Genomic DNA, 9,269 nt, shown 5'->3' on the forward strand with positions numbered 1-9,269 from the left:
GATCTTCAAATAGTATCGAAAAATATGATTTTTGAGGTGAGTTCAGCCTCGGCTCTATATAAACTTTTTCTTATTTATTATTGCAATTAGTTTCAAACATGTCATGAATATTGTTTCCTATGGTTCTGGTGAAATGGTCTCTAATAGATATCAACCATTCTTCAACAAATGAGAATGGAGTTGGAGTCGTGGTGGTAATACCACTTGTGTCCCAGCTAAAATCTAAGCTTCCATTCTTACTTATCGCATTAAAAACAACTAAAGATATAAAAACCGAGTAAGGGCTCATCATCCCCACTGAATTACCCAAAAAACCCATTCTTCAACAAATCCCAAAACCTTAGAATTGCGTATTGATGTTTCAAAATCATGTCGGTCAGTATCTCCAAGTTTTTTTAGGTTTTTTCTTTAAAAGTACTTAGATATAACAAGTTGGACAAGGGGAACCGGAATCAAACCCCGGGAGTTGGCCCGATCCCGTCTTTTAAAACACTTGAAATGCAATTATTTTCGATTTAAACTGTGTTTATTATCTTTCTCATCCTTCTAATTAGTTTTATTACATTAAGCCAGTAATTTAGAAAATGCTGGGCGGGCAATGTGGTTCTTGGTCTACTAGGAATCGCGCAACTGCATGGGTTTTCATCTTGTTATTATCGATTTTTTCCATTCCATTCTTTTCTGCACAAATCAACCCAGCAGGTGACCAACAAATTGAACCACCCGATCCATTTTTGTTAACATTGATGAATACACAAATTTCCCTACCAATAGATGCGTGTTGGATTATTGGATCGTTGATCCAAATCGAATTGAATCATTACTCTAAAAAATAAAAAAAATAAAAACTAAAATAAAGGTTTATGGGATGGGGATTAAAGGCACTATAGAAAATAATATATATATATATATATGATACTCATACATATAAGTGTTTATTCAATGTATTTAATTTTTTTGGACATTCATATATCCTTGTTGTTTAAGATATATTTTTTAAATAATAAAGGTGCTTTTCGTAATGAAGAAAGATAGCATAGATCTTGGTATAAGAAAGTAATGACATTTATTAGTGGTTAATAACCAATCATTCATTTATGCGAGTGATGTCATGAAAATATCATTTTCCACTATAGATAATAAATGTTTTATTTCTTTTTATATATAAAAGTGAAAATCGGGCTGATACCCATAGCACCTTAAAGCCGATTTGGTTTCGACTCCCGATAGATTCCCATCTAAAGCAACCATCCATAGGTTTCCCACATTCTCCACCTAGTATCATGGTTTTGGTGTAAATACTTAAGGTTTTTCATTTTCGGGAATTGATGGTTTTGGTTTTTTTTTTTTTTTTTACAAATGGTGGTTTTGGTGTTTTCTTTCCCATTTCCACGCACAGGTTGATGATCCTCCTAACCTTTGGTTCATTCTCTCTCTCTCATTCATGTTGTTAGCCCTCTTTTCTATGCCATTTGAAACTATTTCTCTTCCTTATTGTAGGGGGCAGTTGAGTTTCCACTCAAAACGAGTTTGGTGCGGTGAACCGATATGATGGTTTTGTTTGCTTCTTCTTCTTCTTTTCCTCATATTGGCTTTTGCGTGACTGGCGCGACACAATCACTCTCTCCATCACTCATCAATGTTTTTGTCTCACTTCCTTCTTTGAGTCAAATTTTTATTTGATGCTCTGAGCAATCAAATGAAGGCACACCACAAAAATTCACTAAGAGGTTGTTTCTATGCCCAATAGTTCTCAAATTGATGACCTTAAGATGTATGAATATAAGAAAAAAATAAATTTGAAGTCTTGAAAATAGTGTATCTTGCAATGTATTCTCTGAACCGTCACTCTTCAAGTTTTTCAAATGTTCCTAGGTCTGCTCGATCTACAGTATATTTGAAAATTTAAACTTCATAATTAGATATGAAGATAATTTTTCACACCATCACAAAGATTTTCAATACCAAAACAACATTTTTTGACATTATTTAAAGGTGCGCCTACTTTGATTGTTTAGGGCTTGAGCCTTATATAAACCACAACTTTCTTATTTTAGGTGAGCTTTGTATACGGTGACTATTTTATATACAAAGTGCATGGTGAGGCTTCAAAGTCTATGTTCAACCCAAATTATAAAATCTAAAATTCTAAAAATAGCACAAATCAAGCTCTCTATAAATACTTGAAAATAGATTGTGAACCAGTTCTATGATGTACTATTTTTAGGACTTCAATTTATTTTTTTTCGTTTATATTTATATATCTAAGGTTGAGATGATCAGAAGGTTTTCCAACTTCTGAACACTCTTTTCTACTGGATTTTTGAGTTGCACATTACTATTGTAGTATAAGCTTGCAACCTTATACAAACATTTTCCTTATTCTAATGCATGTTATAATCAATCTTTCCCTTTTTCTAATGGATGTTATATTCTTCTTTTTCAACAATCTTATGTTATACTAGCCATTCAAAAATTGCTTATCATCAGGATTGGATGAGATTCGGAGGCCATGGTTTCGGGTTCTCCCAAAGCAAGGAATAAGTATAGTTTAATATGTTTTTATTTTTCTTCTCATCCTATCTTTTTCTTCCTGGGCCGTTCAAAAAGCTTGGAATCGGCACGCATTATTCCGGATCACATGGAATCAACATAAGGGTAAACCTTTTATGCTTGCCCTACATTTTGAATGGAGGGCTAAGATTGCTCCAATCACAATGTTACATCTCTATACAATTTAATTTTTAATTTTTTTTTTATAAACTATTTTGCTATCAAATTTTGGACGGCCAATCCTCTATTAAACTCGTACTAGCAAAAAATATAAAAAAATATTTCCAATAAAATAAAATGATCAAAATACCCCTGAAATTTTCAAGGGGTATTTTGATCATTATATTCATCAAAAATTTATTTTTAATATTTTTTATAGGTGTGCCCCAATGAGAAGATGGCACATACCAAATTTCATATTCATACAATTTGTATAAAAAAAAACTAAATATAAAACGCTATGAGACGTTGGATCTAAGATCAACGGTGCGTGGCTCTCTTCATCAAAATTGGACGGCTGAATGGTAAGGGAAGCATAGATCTTCTATGTTATAGGGGAAGTATAGAAACCTTTCCCTCAATATAAACCTCGATCCATTATTCCAGTGGGTTGGTCATTCCCTGAGCACCAACAGTTCAAGTTGAATATCGATAGAGTTTCTTTGCAGAACCTAGGTTTAGTAGGCGGCGGTGGTGTAATCAGAGACAACAATTGTGCTTTTGTTGCTGCATTTGCAAAGCCGTTCGGCATTACCTCTAACAATTACGCACGCAAAGTTATTTTGCTCTTGAAGAGGTTCTTAACCTGGCTACCCAAAGGGATAGCTTTCCTTTCCAAATAGAAAGAGATTCATCATTATTTGTGAATGTCATTCATGATGCCCCATGGAGATTGCATACGATTGTGGCCAACTGTTGGAGCAGACTATCCACTTGTACGCGGACAATTTTCCATATTTTTCATGAGGCCAACATGGTAGCCGATGTCTTTGCTAAGAAAGCTTCTTCCAATTCTTGAGTAACTATTTGACGCTCTCGACAACCAAAATTCCACTTGTACGCGGACAATTTCCCATATTTTTCATGAGGCCAACATGGTAGCCGATGTCTTTGCTAAGAAAGCTTCTTCCAGCTCTTAAGTTACTATTTGACGCTCTCGACAACCAGAATTTATTTCCTTGCTTCTACTACATGAATTAGTGCGACTGCCCTATTATAGTGTTGTAAAATAAATAATTGTTTTTTTTTATTTTATTAATAAAAAACGGGTAGAGGGCGAACTTCCCCACTAACTTACCCAAAAAAAAAAAAACCCAGTTTCAATACTGTCAGGAACCGAAACGATTCCCATTGATTATTGAGTCCAATCGGCTGATTCCAACCCCAACAAATACTAAAATTAAAACACTAACACTAACTCGTATTATGTTACACTCTTTCATCAATACCAGTCTCTCTCTCTCTCTCTCTCTCTCCATGTCTCTGGCTTGCTGGCAAAAACAATCACAAGTAAACGCGTTCTATTATTCTATACATGTGGGTGTTCATTATAGGGCAGCAGGTGTTACTGATTAGGACAATAGCTATACGATAAGCCCTTATGGGGACCCACAATTGCAAGGTTGGCTATGAGTGTTCCTACTGGGACCCACACGGACACGTCATTGTCTTCTATAGGCCATTCCACTGCATGTGGCCCCAGGAAAGGGGTCCACTTATCCTTAGGGTTGGCCCACATGACGAGGTTATGGGCTAACTTCTTTCTCTCCCCCGCCCCCCACACACACACACACAATAGCTAGGCCCATGAATTGGTCCACTTGGAGGGGGAAGATTTCCTTCTCTCTCTATCTACCTATATCTAGGGCCATGAATTGACGGACTTGGAGGGGGGAAGGACATCTTTTTCCTCTCAATTAGCATCTCTATCTACCTATATTTAGGGCCATGAATTGACCGACTTAGAGGGGAAAGGACATCCTTCTCCTCTCAATTAGCAACATGGAAAGGGATTGGGTAATGGGGGTAACACCTCTATACCTAGTTACCATGTTTTAGTTTCCAATCCTATTGACACCACCTATTGGTACTTTCAAAAAGTTAACTTTCAAACCTATATGAAAAAACAGATAGCAGAAGTTAACTTTCAAACCTATATGAAAAAACAGATAGCAGAAGTTAACTTTCAAACCTATATGAAAAAACGGATAGCGGAAGTTTAACTTTCAAACCTATATAGCGGAAGTTAACTTTCAAACCTATATGAAAAAACAGATAGCAGAAGTTAACTTTCAAACCTATATGAAAAAACAGTTAGCAGTATATCTTTCCCACTGAATTACTTTAAAAACAAAAAAATAGTAACATCGATCCCCTCAAAATTCTCTCTATTAGGAAACACGAAGACCACGAGAGGATCAAAGCTTTCCCTCTCTAAATGGAGTGATTCCATCGAAGCACTCTCCTGAGAAGAGGTGCCATCAAAGTTTCTCTCTCTAAGCTCGCACTCTCCAAATGGATTCCAAATGAGAGGAAGGACATTCGAAGTTCCTCTCTCTAAGCTTTCTCTGTCGAAATGGAAATGTGGGTCAACAAATTTTTCTCTCTCCAAATGAGAGAAGGGACCACCAAAGTTTCTCTCTCTAGGGCCAAGAGTCAAGGAGACATCTCCTTTCATCGCCATACCGCGTATCAAAAGGCGTTTCTCTTAGCAACTTTTCAACAACCCGCATTGCCAATATTCTCAACTCATGATCCTTCTCGTTTTGTGGCTACATCTGGCTCAATCATGCTTCTTAGTTTAAATGGCATACCTTTGCGACTAAAGGGCAGGTATTTCGTGTCGGCAAGATCCTTATGACACCGCACCTCAAATTGCCCGAAAATGCAGTTTCAGTGCACATAAAAATCAATCAATTTGACCTCAATAATTATGGGTCTTAAAAAAAAAATTCTAGCTCTTCCGTACAACCCCACTCCATAAAAAAAAAAAGAAAAAAAAAAAAAAGATTGTATATTAAGACTATTAATTTTTGGTACTAAGAGATCATAATTATTTTTGACGATTGAATGTGAAATCTATTAGATGAAAGTGTCACAATATTCGATAAACTTTATTTTAGACTTTGTGCCAAACAATGACACATCCTCAATCACCTGATTTCATATCTAACTGTTGAAGATGATTATGACCTACTTGTATAAAAAATAATTCCTCTCATGTATATATTTCTAAAAAAACAAAAACCCATAATACATTTTAAACCATCCATTTCAAATGTACTCAAATCCACCAATCTACACTATTTTTGGAGCTTCAAATTCTATATATAATAGCCAAAATAGATTTGCAAACATCACTAAGACTTCTGCATTTTCCAACTAGATCAAAAACCGCATCTTCCAACTGGGTTTTGAAGTGCGGCTCAACCAAGTATGGGAAAGCCGCGGCCTTACAAAAACAGCACCCTATTTTAAATCACATAACCTAGAAGCTAAAATTAGAGAGAGAAAGCCCCTCTTAACTCTTTTAAGTTAAAATACAATGGATGGGTTGTCCTTGAGTGGCATACAACTGGAGAGTTAGGCTCTTTCGGACCCTCCAAACCCACTTCCAATCATACAATCACATCAAAAGAAAGAAAAAACAAACCCCAATTACAATTCCATTCAAAATTTTAAATTTTCTTCTTATGGGCATCTGCCCCTTTTCTATGTTATCCATCACAATAAGTAAATAAACTAATCAATTATCCACCACAATTTTCCTCTCTAATATGCCCACTTGTCACTGGTTTGGTATAGAATCGGCCTAGGTGGACCACACATACACACTTTTAATATATAAGAGAAAATTATTATAGATATCTTTTTTTAATATATAAGAGAAAATTTCATTATTATAATTTTTATTTAATTAATTGAAGTCGACCACATGAATTTTGATTCGTCATTGTGCTTTATCAAGAACCACACCTCAATAAGACTATAAGTCTGTCATATTTTTTCTCACTATTTTCAACAACGTCCTTCGAGCCTACTCCTTATCTTTTTTTTATCCTTCCACTTGAACTAACTCGCACCTCTTAACAAATATTGTACTAGAACTGCAACATACATCGCTAGCCCACCTAAATTGATTTTCTCTCATTTCATCACCTATTGATGCTATACCTAAATTTTCTCGATAAATACGAAAAAAATCTAAATTCTCTAAAATCCATATCCATACCCATTCTTTGACTTTCTATAAATTGTTTATTAAAAATACCCTTTATCGTTCTATTAGGACTCCAATGCCTAAATCTCATGGCTTTTCTATAAACCATTACGGTGGTTCAATATATCCTAAATCAACCATCACGGTACCTTTAGTGCCATGATGATGTTTCAAGGCCCTACTTCATAGACCATCACAATACGAATAGTACTATAATGGTTTGTGATAGTCTACAAAAGAATATTTAAGTTGTACCGTGGCATTTTTGGTAAAAAAAAAAAAATATAGAAAGTTATAGAGGGTATGCACGTAGTTTTCAAATAATTTGGATATTTATTAAAATTATTAGGAAAAAAAGGATATTTCTGATAATTACCCTCTCTTTTTTTCAAAAAAATAGGTTTCAAAATTTTCTTGTACACTTATCAAGAGTATTGCTCCCATGGGAGAAAAATGTACCTTTGTCCCCTCCAACAAAACCCTAATAAATTTGAGGAACAAAAAGAAAAAATTGAACAGGTACTATCGATCAACCTCAAAAAAACTACACCCTAGGATTACAAACGAACCGTCCAATTTATTCACAGGAAAGGATCTTGATGTTTAAGCTCCCAAAATCCTTCTTTTTTTAGCACAATTTAAACTAGAATCCAAAACTCAAAATCAAGAACTTCCTTATGGAAAAGTCATTCTCCAGAGGGAATAGAAGAAGTTTTTGCTCATGCAACAACATAGTATGTGCACTCTAAAAGGTTTTAAACAGTTATAGAGAAAAGTTTATATCATATCTAATTTTTTTAAAAAATCAAAACCAGTTGCACGTGTGTATGGTTGTCTTTTATAGCTTTTTCTATGCTTCAATCCAATTAACCAAGTACTTGTTGAAATTCTAATGCAAAAAATGCATGCGCCCACAAAGTGACATGGAAAGTCAAAAACTTTCCAGATGGTTGTCTAGCTTGTGAGTAGTTGTAGATAACACACATGAAATCTGTCACCACATTTTTATTTTATTTTCTGGTCGGTAAGCAGGTTTTCAAAATTCAAAACCACAACCTCATGGTTAACTACAAGTGCCTTCCAGTTAAGCCATGGAACAAAAGTCTCTTTTCAATTTTCAAACCTATTATATATATATAGGCAATGATTTCATGCGGCCGTTGTATAAATAATATGATGCAACAACCTTAAAAACCCATGTTATGGCCATTTGTTTGATCCAAAATTTGAAATATACACTCGTTTTATTTTTAATGAATAATCATAAAAAAAAAAAAAAAATGAAAACACAACCTAAAAAATATTTTTTTAGCCCAATTAACATAGGTCGTTCCGTTCATTTTGGTGAGATGCTTAGATCTAGGGTTTAGAATGATTTTTTCATTTCTAATTTTTTTGGATGGCTTTATTATTATTAGATTAACAATGATAAAAAAGAAAAAATTGATCTTAAATTTATAAAAGTTAAGATTTTGAAATTCACAAAATGAATGGTCTAGATTCGTTTATGGAGGGGACTCATTTTGACGATATCTAGGGATCAAATTGAACTTTTTTTTTTTTTTGGGATTGATTATTGAGATGAAAAGAATGTATGCAAATTTTGGGGTCATACAAATACCACAAACATGGTTTTCTATAAGAGTCGTTGCATTATACTATGATACAACCATCGCATTGGATCATTGATATATATATATATATATATATGAAAACACTACGCAACGCCGATAGGTGAAAATGAATAGTGATTTCACCTATGCTCATCACCGTCCAAAGTTCAACGCATGGTCACAGTTGTCTGATAGTGTTTCATTTTTCATTTTTTTTTCTACAAATCGGAATGATCTAAAATTTGGAGTGTATATTCATAAAACACAGTGGAATCTAATAAAAATATTTAAAAAGATGATTCGTAAAATATAAATTGACCAAAATACCCCTAAAAATTTACGGGGGTATTTTGGTTAATTTATATTTCGTAAAATATTTTTTTCATAATTTTATTAAGTTCGCCTCACTAAAATGTACACACACTCCAAATTTCAGATCATTCCAATTTATAAAAAAAAGAATAAAAATTGAAACACTACCGAACAATCGTGACTGTGCAATAAACTATGCACGGTGAAGAGCATAGACAAAATCATTGTTCATTTTCGCCTATAGGCATTGGGAAGACTTATATATATATATATATATATATATATATATATATATATATATATATATATATATATATATATATATATATATATATATATATATATATATATATATATATATATGATGCATCCGTAGCTGTAGAGGTAAGGTACACCTTTAAATTTTATCATGGTACATAATTTTGATGTAAAATATTCTTATGATTATCTCAAAATCTATTTTTATATCTAATTATAAAATTTTAAATTTTAAAAATGTTAAAATCAAGTAGATATATAAACATATGAAAATCTTGAAAATGGACAATGGGCATTGTGGATAATATGTTATA

This window comes from Amborella trichopoda, chromosome 9 (assembly GCF_054954075.1).
Source record: "Amborella trichopoda isolate Santa Cruz 75 chromosome 9, AtrichopodaSantaCruz75HAP2 v2.0, whole genome shotgun sequence".
NCBI lineage: Eukaryota > Viridiplantae > Streptophyta > Magnoliopsida > Amborellales > Amborellaceae > Amborella > Amborella trichopoda.